This window comes from Fragaria vesca, unplaced genomic scaffold (assembly GCF_000184155.1).
Source record: "Fragaria vesca subsp. vesca unplaced genomic scaffold, FraVesHawaii_1.0 scf0510244, whole genome shotgun sequence".
Classification (NCBI taxonomy): Eukaryota; Viridiplantae; Streptophyta; class Magnoliopsida; order Rosales; family Rosaceae; genus Fragaria; species Fragaria vesca.
In genome coordinates, this window is record NW_004440719.1 from 4,439 (window position 1) to 17,278 (window position 12,840).

Below are 12,840 nucleotides of genomic sequence, written 5' to 3' on the forward strand. Positions count from 1 at the left end.
ATAGATTCGAATGTGCAAGGAAGACAAAATTGCATGGACTTGTAAGAGCAAAAAGAAATCAACGGCTAACTTCTAGAATGTCACTAGCTAGCTAACATAGACGACATCTAGACGAAAGTTGCGTTATAGGCTCCAAGAGTTCATCTTATACCTAAAGTTTGGTCATCCTTTTAATACTTCATGATGTTTAACCGCAACATACATCTTAATTGGACTCCTTGATTATGAAGTGAGTGTTTTTTAAGCGTCTCATGGTCCAAGCGCCATATGCACATGCATGTTAATTGTATTTGTTTTGCTAATTAATTATGTTCTTAAAGACTCACACTATAAACTTATTAACAGTTCGGTTTTAAGATTCACATTCTCCGAAACTTCAAACTACATCATTACCAGTTTCCCAAGCCCAAATAATTTGGGAACGACATAGTTAGACATAGATAAACCTAATTAGTAAAGCCGATGGGACACAATCGGGTGTTTCGAAAGTCTCATGGCTTAATTGTTGGGTCAAGTCGGGTCAAGATTGTAGTAAGGCCCGTCAGCTAGCCCAAACTTGAATAAAAGAGTCTAGTTATAAGAAGAAACAAAAACCCTAGAAACCGCTCCGTCTTACACCGCAGTGATAGAGCAAGACCTCCATCTCCATTTTATTCAGGTATTCGCTTCACTTTCTCTCTTCTCCTCTGAATCTTCATCACTGTTTCGAGTTCATCAAATGTTCGGTCACTCGGTAATTCTCAAATACTTGATGAACTCACTCGATGAAATTTCAAATTCCATAGAAAAAAAAAGATTAAATTCGATTAAAGGAACAATCTTTTGGTTTTTCTTATGGATTACAACTGTTAAAGTATAGAGAAATCAACCCATTGTTCTAATTCGAAGATAATTTTACACAGAGCATAGTTTGTTATTTTAATTTTCTCAGCTGATTCTTGATTTAATTATATAATGGAATTCAAAATGGACTTGATTTCGATGATTTTCGGCATTGTTTGCTGATGTGACTTGTTTTGTAGGTAAGCTATGGTGAAGCACAACAATGTTATCCCAGGGGAGCACTTCAGGAAGCACTGGCAGAACTATGTCAAGACATGGTTCAACCAGCCGGCAAGGAAGACCAGGAGGAGAGTTGGTGAGTGGCTGTATTGTCTTTGCTGATTGTTTTTTGTTGTTGAATTGGTTGTTTGTACGACTTTGATTGATTGATTGGTTGATGTTTTCCAGCTCGCCAGAAGAAAGCTGTGAAGATCTTCCCTAGGTCTACTGCTGGACCTTTGCATCCGGTTCTTCGTGGGCAGACTTTGAAGTATAACATGAAAGTCAGGGCTGGCCGCGACTTCACTTTGGAGGAGTTGAAGGTTAGTTTGTCTGACCTCTCGTGATTTTGCTGTTTCCATATGGATTGAATTGGAGAGTTAGGGGATTGTCAAACACTGTTGCATTTCAGTTCTCTTAGCGGTAATTTATTTAGTGTTAGTGCACCCTTCTACTTTTATATGCTATACCAGGATGTCCATAAAGTCACTAAAAGTTTTGTGTATTTTTTACTGAACCCTTATGGAGATCAGATGTTTTTGACCTTTGATAGGATGTATATGTGAGTTTCAATATGAGATTTCTCTTAGCTGTTACTAATTTTGTATTGGTCAACACTTCTTTTATGCGCCACATTGGAATGTCCATGAAGTCACTAAAAGTTATTCAACTTTTTTATGTATTGTCTGCTTCACACTAATGGAGATTTGATGATGTTGGACTTAGATAGGATGTTTATGTATGAGACTCTTTGAAATGAAGTTTGCATGTTATGTTTATATCAAGATACCCTTAAAGTGGATAAATTGGAGGTCACTGTATAATATTTAATAGGATATCCATTGAACCGCATAAAGCTACTTTGTTCTGTATTTGCCACTTTTGCGGAGTGTATGTGTTGTTGAACTTAGGTTGTACATGTATTTTAATACAAGTCTTCCAGAATTTGTTTTGTTTTTGCTACTTCTCACTTTTACGTGAAAATGGAATAATTAGAGTGACCTTTGTTTTTGAGATGCCTTGTTGTGCAAGTAAAATAGTTTCTTCAGTTTTTCTCTGTTTGCTGATTTCGTCAGAAGCATTTTTGTGTTATATAGACTTTGCTCTCCTATATCATTAGGCAGCTGGTATCCCAAGGAAACTTGCAGCAACCATTGGAATCTCAGTGACCATCGCAGGAAGAATCGTTCTCTTGAGGGGTTTCAAGTTAATGTACTTCGTCTGAAGACTTACAAGCAAAAATTAGTCGTCTTCCCAAGGCGTGCTGGCAAGTTTAAGGTAATGTTATTTGGTTGAAGCGGATTAGTTCTTTTATGATTGTTGGCCAAGTGCGTGGTTTCTCAACTATATACTTGCTTTGCTTCATGCCGGTGACTCTGCAGCAGAGGAACTTGCAAATGCAGCCTAGGTCCAAGGTCCTCTCTTGCCCATCGACCGTGAGAAACCAACCTGTGAGCTTGTGAAGGTTACTAAAGATTTGACTGCAGGCAATGCATATGACAAGCTTCGCGTGGAACGTGTGAATGTACGTCATGTTGGGGCCAAAGAGGGCAGCTGAGGCTGAAAAGGAAGAGAAGAAGTAGAAAACTTGTCTTTTATATCAATTTGCAAGGTTGGTTATGTGTTGCAAGATTTTGCAATCTAAGCGTCCTTATTTTACTGGGGATCCTAAGTTTAGAATTTTGTAATGTCATTGTTTGGGTTTTTATTCTTGAAAATATGATGAGCAATTAGACTTTCACTTCTAGTTTATTTTCTTTCTTTGTCGGGTACTTTGATCTTATGGTTAATCATGCTATTTTCAAAGATTGTCATGGTCTCTTTGTAGACTAAAAGATTAACCCAAGTTTCATACTCATTCTGAGAAAATTTCAAGTGAGAGAATCCCCTTGAGAGTTGAGATTTTGGAGACATAGTAAACCAATTACTTCATGAGTTCCTATTGACAAATACATGTATGAATTCCAATCCTTCAACTGTGGTTTACAATCAATAATCGAATTGTAAATTAAGATAAACTAATCGTCAAGTACAGTTACATTATAAAATGAAATCAAAGTTTGAAAAAAGAAGCAAAATGAAAAACGCGAATTGCCCTACAATTTTCTGTCTTGGGATAGATAGATACTGCCAAATCAAGAAGTCAAGTGTTGCAACCACGTGCAACAAGGTCCTAAGCCAAACGTGATGCAAGCCAGAAGAATAGGAAGACATGAAATGTTGGAGAAGCAGTCAACCACAGCGAGGTTTGTTGTATGTAAACCACCCCTAATTCTTTCCCACGTACCAATCCCAAGCCTACCACATTTTGTCGAATGTGCAGTTTGAGAAGCAATTGACACATGGATGGGAGAGATGACCAGTCGAGGCTAGCTATGAGCGAAGAGGATGTGCAAAAATTTCTACTGCCATAGTTGAATGCAGTGAATATATATCTTAACGACGATATTGATTTGGCTGTTAAGGAGTACTCGATGGAGTTCAAAACCCAGGTGTCCAATTCATTTTTTTAACTGCAGGATGGAAAGCTTTCTGCCATGATCATGATCAAATATTGTTGCACTTAAACAGGTTGGTGGTCTAACGAATTGAAGGCCTGAATTGTAACTTTCAGAGTGTTTCATTGTTCTGGGAATGTTTTTCCCATTTTTTTTCTTTGTATTTGTTGCACATAAACATGTTGCGGTTTAACATACAACTGTTATTGCTTATATATTTTGGTGAGGTTTTTGATGTTTTCCTCTCCCTCACCAGATAAGTTTGCAAATGCAATCATGTTAAACTTCTATGATCCTGAACTAGTTGATCGGGAGTCTGGCATGATTGCAAATTATTGTGGAGCAGTGATACTGAGTCTGAAACCATGAACAGTTTCTGCTTTACTGTCCAGTATGTGTTCTATTGTTTAGCAAGATGGAAATATAGCCTTTTTGGTGGAAGGAATTGAGGGTTGGTAGCTTCGGAAGCTTATCTGTATATGGTTTTTACTTTTTTTGTTTTCCAATGCAAGGTAACACAAATATAAGAAATAGCAGCATATGATATTCTTATCCAAATTTGCTATGCTTCTGGGAACGAGAACCCACATAAGTCTTTTAAGATGGTACATGGAATTTATTTTTACTTTTCTTTTTTTTGGTGCTTGAATGTAAGGGTGGGCATAAAACCCGAGCAACGAAAAAAACCCGAACCGGACCCGTCAGCCTGACCCGGCCGGGCCAGGTTTTCTAATATTGTACTTTTTAAAATCGAAATATCTAAATAATAATAAATTCACTCTTGACAGTGATATATGTTGTATATATAAATCCTAAATGTAAAAATAGGCAGAATTCGTTTTTCCGGTCCTAGCTTTGTATTTTACATGTCCAGTCCGGTCCTAGTAACAGACGGGCCGGGCCCGATCCCTTTTTTTTTTTTTTAAATTGTCAAAGCCCGAAAGCCCGACACTAGGTTTAATTAACAACGAGGACTGTTGCCCGCGCCTTGCTGCGGGAAACTTCAGCATTTTTCTGTCATTCTCGATATCAACAGAACATATATCTACATTGGTCAATATCTCTTTCATCTGTACTGATGCAGTATCTAGTGATGATATCAATAGTATCAACAGAAAATATTGTTATTAGCTGTATTGAAGCAGTGTTTCAACCAAGTGACAAAGGTAGCTGCATAATTACAAACATACTCTGCCTTGTAAATTTGTTCGTCTTATGATAATTATAAATTATAGCAGTATATCAGAATCCATATTGTTTGTCAAGAATAAAGGGTGTGTATCAACATATATCTACATTGGCCAATATCTCTTCAATTGCATCTCCAAGAGTTGTCGAATCAAGTTCTTTCGTTCCAACTCTTTCTCAGGAATAAAGGATGTGTATCAGCAGAAAATGATGTGTATCTCTTCACTTTCATTTCCAAGAGTTGATGAATCAAGTTCCCCCTCTAGTTATAACTCTTTCGTCTTTTTCTGATACATCTTTAGTTACAACTCTTGCACCAGCTAAGTTTGCCATCAAAGAAGCATTGAGCAATATCTAGTGATGATGTCTGCAAATTCCGAAAGCGATTATGAGTTTTCCTTTGAACAAAAAATATGCAAATCTAGGGACATTAAGAACCTCATTAATACATGGTTGATAGCGGGCATGTTAGATTCACACAGAAGACAACATACAACACGAAAACAGAAGCAATATCTTAGGTCTTATTATGATCATATCATGATGTTAATAATAAAAAAAAGATTATATCATGATATGCTCTAGTTCTACATCAGAATTTGAAAACTGAACTTACCAAAATGGATGGCGTCCCAGTTGCCAAGATATCATAGAAAGTCATTGCAGAAGGTCGCGGAACCATTAGGTCTTGAGCTGCATACGCCAAATCCATTATATGCAGCCTTCAATATATCGCGTCACCAACAAACAAAACACACGTTCACTCTTTTATCATCATAGTTTCTGTTTAATTGGTACTCATATGCCTAGTTATGTTGGGTTTCTTTCTATTGCATCTTCACCTCTACCTATAGAGACCACAAATGTACTGTCCTGGTACCTAAAATATATAAAAAATCATATTTAATATTCAAGTGAAAGGTTAGTTGAGCCAAGTCCAAAGCAAAGTATTGAGAAGTAAAAGCTTACACAAAAGGAAGAAAGTGAATCAGGTTTCGCAAGTCATCAATGGAAAAGCCAATATCGTCAAGAAAAGCTTGAAAGTCCCGTGTTTTAGTGTGAGAAAAGCAAAAGATTACAATTAATAATAAGAGCCATAAGAAACTTGAGCAGGGGAAACAAAAGATTACTATGAAAGTAAACTATTCTAGGACAACCAATTGTCAATCAACAGTTTCCTATATGAATTGATTTGAAAAAATTCTCATGGCAATAGACTGAGATTCCTTCACCATCAGCTGCATGAGTAACTAAGAATGACATGTAAAAGACAATTAATACCTTGTTGTTGAAGTTCCATCATCCCCTCATACGGGGCAATCCTCATCATTACCTACATCAATGCAAAACAACCTCTCCTTCTCCTTGAGCAATATGTTTTTGTGCAGATCCCATGAAGGACATAAGCTGCAGAATCACCATGATCATATTTTTGAGAGATTTAAGAATGAGCTATATAATGAACACTGATCGAAATAGACTAAAACGATATTAAATTTCACATATACAGACCAAATTATAGTAGTAAATATCATTTTCCACATGTGAATGAAATTTTGGGAATAAAAAAAAAAAAGAAATTTTTTTTGCAATTATTTATAAACTGGATGAAAAGGGAGTTGAAAAAGGAGCTAAATCACAAATTAATTGGAAGGATTCGCAAGCTTACAAAGAGACTTTGGAAGCAAACAAATGCATATGGAAGCCAATGTCGGCAACAGATTCAATACGTTAAGATCAGTTCTTTTGGCCAGTGATTCCAAATCTTATATTTATATAAGACAGCTTTCTGAAGTTGAACACACGATAACATACTTTTCACACTCCACCACTCAATTTACACCAACAGAAAGCTATATGTGAGAAAGCAGTTATTTCTTTTCACAGTGAGCACCTATATTGATCAAAAGCTAAAGCAAGCAATACATTGGGGGTGGTTTTGTAGTAGAAGGAGTGAATACATTGGCGCAACGAAGAAATAACAAAAAAAATTATAAAAAATAATCCCAACCTTGGCAGATGATCTGTGCATATATTGGTGAAATGTGGCGAAACACAGATGTTTGCAGCTGGTAACTGCAATACATATCAAACAGAGCATATGTTATTAATGTTGTATGCCAATAGTAGGAAAGCAGTTCAAGTACTACATGGAATCAAAGTGAAACTGAGTAGTGCCAAAGACTTATCCTTACCTGATACACTTTCACATCACAGACGTCAAAACAATCAGGATTGTCCTCATTAAACCTTTTTTTACATTGATTTGATCTGCTTGTGCCCTCGTTTTCATTACAGTGCAAAGGTGTTGCTGTCTCATGACCTGAAAGTTGTTGCAAATTTTTCGGTGTTCGGAAAAACTCTTTCCTCTTGGAAGTTCTGAATTTAGGCGGCTGAAATTTACACTACATGTGAACAATGACTCAAAATTTTAACAACTACAGATGGGAAACAACAGAACAATTTGGTAAACAACAGAAAAAGTATCCAAAATAAGGAAGTCCTAATAGACTGTAGATCACAAAGTGATTTGTTGTTACATAGTCTGACTGATTTGCTTTCATGTATGAGCAACCAAATTCAAAAAACCCTTGTTCGTCTTTTACAGTTATCAAAAACATGAAATCGCAAGCTTTCATCAGAAATAGATTTTGTTATATATTTTATGAATTTGCTAGCTTTAATGAAATTACAGGATGTGTCATTACTGAAAGCACAAAACATAAACTGAAAAAGACAAAAATATACATATTTTGATTTAATATAAGCAAATGGTAGCAACATGAAAGTTGGAAAAGCAACCGAGCCTAATAATCAACCCTCACCTTTTTTTTTCTTCACAATATGTACCTGAAGCCCAAAATTCAACAGCTCCTCCTTTTCTCCTGCAGCAACTGGTAGTTGAATAACTGAAATGAAAATTAGTAATCATTAAATCAATTGTCATAGCAGAAATAAACGAATCGCATTTTCACTCCTATAAATAATTGTCACATCCGATCACACAGAGCACAAACGGATTAGCTGCACACATGGAAAGGACCTCAAATTAGTAAACCTGATGAAAAGATAGCTTTATATCAAAATTAGGTCGAGTATGTGAAATCAAAATCATACAGTCCATACATGAAACACCTTACTTATTAAAATAGATGAGAAGTAATTTAACATGTATCAAAATTAGGCTGAGCATGTAAAATTAAACGGTATAAACAACCCGATGCAAAAGCAAGCAAGAAAGATGAGCAAGTTATAAGCAAATCAAAATTGAATACCATATACCTATACTCAGCAATTGGTGCTGTCAATGTTAAGGGGAAACTAAATATGAACCAAAACAGACGGTTATATTTCCTCCCGAATCCCTTGCTCCAAAGAGGCTAATATAACCTATAGAATTCACAAATTTGATATAAGCAATTTGTAACCAACTTAGCTCCTACACATTATAATTATATCTTCACGTAAAGGTCTAGGAGTGCTACACCAGATCATGCCCAAATTTTGTCAATTCTCTCATGAAATTAAAGTATATTACTTTTTTATACCACAAACTACAGAGCCTTTTTCTATAAACAAAAAATACAGTCTTCAAAGCCTTTCTCCCAAAATTAGTATTATCAGGAAATTTATTCGTTAACCAACGCAAAAGAGAAAGAGCTTTTGCACCAGTAAATACTCTCCCAACTGTGAGTTATTACTTGTTAGTGTAAAGATATCACATATTTCCTTTCCAGCATCCAAAAGAAAATAAATAAATATATCTTTTGCAGGATAGCAGGAGATTATATCTCCAGTAGGAGAGCAAGAAAAGAAAACAACACATATCGAAGAAATTCAAGCGAACCATACAATACCATTATTGTTCAGGTGTTAAGCCTCCAAGCGTAGACATTTAAAAAAAATTCATACACTGTTAGAAACATCCTGTATAATATTCCACGCTATGCCAGCCAAAAGCATAACAATATTTTGCGCATAACCAGACCTGATCTCACCACCACATAACCAAATTGAATAACATTATTTCAAAACATATAGTGGTTGGTTATGCGCAAAGATCGAATACATATTACAGATGCACTATATGTTCTTGGCAGTATGGATCCATGGATCATGTTTTACTGGATAACAGATGCGCTATATGTTCTTACCCTAATGCTTTGGAATTATAGGTAACTCCTGATGTCTGCTAGTCTCAGCATAATAGAATTTGCTGAAAATTTGAGATCTCAGAGAAATTACTGATAAGGGTTATAGTCGGGTAGTGTCTTTTGCCTTATGACGAATATGAAACTGTAAATGAAGAGCTAGACTGAACCATATCACCATTTGAGCTCGGCTCTATATTTATATATTTTGCAAGTTGCTACTGATTGGTCTGCTGCTAACAGAGATGATACTATGCTTAGAAGTAAGAACCATGGCATGCTGTTATGGTTCAAGCTACAAATTATTAGTTGTAGATGTGGCCTGGTTATGATAGCAACGATGAGTGGTTGGTAGTTTTACTGCTTAATGGGGAGAGACTTGACATGGATCGGTTGTTATCATGCACCTACAAAAACATTAGATGCTTCTAAACTAAATAACTATTTGGCAGAAGGCATAATAAATCAAAATTACGCAGAGTTCATCCCGCTGAGCAATAAACAGAGTTACTAATCCATTTTTCACCCAAACCTGTATACACCCCAATTCCACTGGTCACAACAAATCGAATTCTAAACCATCTCCCAAAACACAATCCACCATCAACTCAAACAATAATACCCATCATATTCAAGCAATCATAATCTGTTCCTCTCTAGACACTAATCTCTCAAATCCATATCATCCACCAAAGCTACAAACTTTAAGTCGAAACATTCAATATAAACCCCAGATCAGTTTGCAAGGTTATTAACTTTTCCATAACCTTGACTTGGCATATTATTAACTTTTCCAAGGTTTCATAGTGTAGGATTCTTCACATTTGCAAGGAAAAGTTTTATAAATGTATTCATGAGCAACTATCATTCATAAATTTGAAGAAAAATAAGAAAAGACCAATCAAATACCTTCTATTGACCGGTAACAGTATGGTTGATCCAATCCAAAAAAAAAAAACCAGATGACTTCTTTTTCCAACCAAATTCTGAAACGCAACAGCCTGCACATGCCAAAAAAAATCCATAAAATTCCAATATTTACACAACCGAAGACATGAAATGAAAATTTGAGTCTTATTCCAATTAATAAGGAAATTAAAGGCAGATAAGAAAAATACAAAGAGGAAGAGCCCAAACCCAATTTCAAAGAAATCAAAAGATGTGGCAGCTGAGAAGCAAATACTTGGTAGAATTATATGTTTTTACTAATATTATACTAATTGTGGAAGACTAAAAATAACTGCTTACTAAAGAGTGGATGAATATAATTAAGGTTATTTGACACATTGGTAGTTTAGGTGGTTTTGTAGGATATGGCCGCATGAATTCTAAATAGTCCGAATTAATCACAAAACGAAATGCAAGCATCCCCAACACCTAACCTAGATCTATAAACAGTTGCTAAAATGCAAGCTCCTCCTTCTCTACTGCAGGAACTCTTGGTTGATTAACCAAAATGAAACTGCTAATCATATAATCAAATGTGATGGTACAAAAATATACTAATCACATTTTAGTTCTATAGATAATTGCCTGCATGCCTGCAACTCTTTGGATCACAATCACCCAACTCCGTTTTTTTTTTTTCTAATTATCAGAAACTATTGCCGCACCCAATCACACAAAGCACAAATAGATTAGCTACGTACATGAAAACCAACTAAACAGATTAGTTGTGGATATGTTCATACATATTTATATATATATATATATATAGGTCGGACCGTAAGATTGATAATGAGTGTTTCAACGTCTTAACAAAAATGACATGACACCCCAACCTCAAGAGCGACCTCAGGCAATGCCTAAAACATTGAGGACAAACAACACCAAACCCAATCCCAGCTCACAAAGGAACACAATAAATATAAGCACAAACAGTAAAAAAAATAACAAAAAAGAATAAAAACAAACATGAAGTTCACTTGGACAGACACACCTATTGAAAAATAGAACTCCCTGAACTCACTTGAAAGATATGAATGAAGATACTTAGTCCCAAACCTATAAAGTGAAGCAACTGCTTCCTCAATTCATGGTCTTCTTCATATGTTAACCCATCGATTTCCAGTATGACTAAGAAACAACTACCTCATTGATAATCAACCTATAAAGTGAAGCAGGCCTATACATTTAAAATGACTACACAGTAAACATCAGATACCCAAATCTTAAACCCAATTTGTTTTCTTCTTTTTGTTTCTTCTACATTTCTGTTAACAACTCAGGTGCTGTAGTCACTCTAACCTTAATACTTGAAAATGGTTAAAACATGAAACCGAAGGAAAAAGTCCCCAATTCATAGAAAAATAAAGTAAACTCCAGAAAGTTAGAATGGTTTGTAGAGTTATGAAGGAAGAAGACAGTTCGGGTTTAAGAAGCATTACCTGGTAGATGCAATGAGGCGTCTGTTCTTTCTGAACAGAGAGCGGTGGGAGTAAACCGAGGAATGAAGTGGCTACGTAGATACCCAAAATAAACTACAGGCAAACTAATCCATGCTGAATATCAGCCCTACCAATAAAGCAAAATTGGATATGATTAAAAGCTGTGAAACCAAACAATATATCCAACTATTACCAGACCTTCAAAACGAATAGAGGCTCCTGAACCAAACCAAAAACGAAACCCTGCGATGGCCAACGTCCAAACCCAACCAAAACCAAACCTGCAACTGTAAAACCCAGCCAAAAAAACACGGATTTCTTCTTTAAAGAAGCAAAATCCGCCGCCGTTTACTCCCAATGAGGTGGGCGCCGCCGTTTGGAGAAGATTCTCGACGGGAAAGGGAGCGGGTCCATCCCTGAAAGTCCACCGTCGTCGTCGTTGAAGATGGAGGAGCTGACCTCCTCCTCCCAACACGATATGCCTTGTTTAATCTTATCCCAATTCGTCAGATAAGGATGCATACTTCGCAGATATCGATAAATTGCAGTCAAAGAAGGTCGAAGAGAGAGCGAAGAGAGAAAAGCGAGGAAGGACGGCAGATTCGTGATTGAACGGGAAGTAGGGACGGAAAAGTATCTTTATAGGGTCGCATATGAACAGTGCAAGCTGCTTGTACGCCCTTTACTATATAGGGAAATAACAGGTATAATTGTTAATTAAACCCTCTGCCTCTCACCCACTCTTCTGCAGTTCTGCATCTCAAATCCTCTTTACTCGATCAAATCCCATCCTCTTCAAATGTCAACCTCAAATTAAACCAAAGCTTGTATAGAAATTGGTTTTCACTAACAATTTGTGATCTGTTGGGTAAGAAAAAGGGAGGAGGAAGCAAACATGTACGAAATAGGGTGGATCGATCTGAATAATCTAATTTGGAGATGAGGATGACCTGATGATGTTGATTTGGTGATGCGAATTAGCTGAGCAAAATCTGATGATGATATATCTAATTTCGAGATGAGGACGATACGATGAGGATGATCTGATGATGTTGATTTGGACTGTGATGAACTTGGAATCGCAAGAGCAGTAGAAAACTAGAAGGAAAACGTGCTAATTTTTAATCTGTGGATCGAGAGAGAGAAGGAGAAAAGAAGATAGGGTTAGCTAAGCTTTAATGATTTAATCTGTGCAGTAAGATGTTATATATATATATATAAAAGTCTCGTACTTGCATAGTAAGCACTGACTATATAAAAACTTTGTACATTATTTACTATATATATATTTTCTGTCAACTGTTTACTGATACTGTTCACGTAGACTGTTTCCGTGAACAGTGCGAAGGCTGTTTTGGGAAAAAAAATCTGTTCTCTCTCGCTCTCTCACATTCTTAGATCTTTCGTAGGGAAAAAAAAATCTCTAGATCCTTCTCTCTCTCTTTATCTCTCTATCTCCCTGTTTTCTCTTCTCAGTCCTCATACTGCAAACTATCTAGATCCTTCATAAAAAATAAAAAAAGAAGGGCAAATTCTCTAGATCTCTCTCTCCATCAAACCGAAAGAATATGGCAC

At 36.2% G+C, this 12,840-nt stretch overlaps 2 non-coding genes and 1 pseudogene across 4 annotated transcripts; 1 reads left to right on the top strand and 2 right to left on the bottom strand.

Annotated features, from left to right (window-relative positions):
• The first annotated feature begins 1,029 nt into the window (after positions 1 to 1,029).
• On the top strand, positions 1,030 to 2,879 carry LOC101309600 (annotated as a pseudogene). Its single transcript, XR_185380.1, has 4 exons — positions 1,030 to 1,138; positions 1,231 to 1,364; positions 2,162 to 2,319; positions 2,408 to 2,879. The product of XR_185380.1 is annotated as a 60S ribosomal protein L13-2-like (transcript).
• Positions 2,880 to 4,643: 1,764 nt separating this feature from the next.
• LOC101310076 lies at positions 4,644 to 6,167 on the bottom strand. The gene is made up of 2 exons (XR_185381.1): positions 5,344 to 6,167; positions 4,644 to 5,094 (listed from the first exon to the last, which is right to left on the bottom strand). It is a non-coding gene; the product is annotated as an uncharacterized LOC101310076 (transcript).
• Positions 6,168 to 7,559: 1,392 nt separating this feature from the next.
• LOC101310368 lies at positions 7,560 to 12,378 on the bottom strand. Of its 2 annotated transcripts, XR_185382.1 has the most exons (4): positions 11,464 to 12,378; positions 11,266 to 11,369; positions 9,788 to 9,879; positions 7,560 to 7,636 (listed from the first exon to the last, which is right to left on the bottom strand). It is a non-coding gene; the product is annotated as an uncharacterized LOC101310368 (transcript). The 2 variants fall into 2 exon arrangements; XR_185383.1 differs by lacking the exon at positions 7,560 to 7,636 and having other exon boundaries at positions 9,802 to 9,879; positions 11,266 to 11,358.
• Between the last annotated feature and the right edge of the window lie 462 nt (positions 12,379 to 12,840).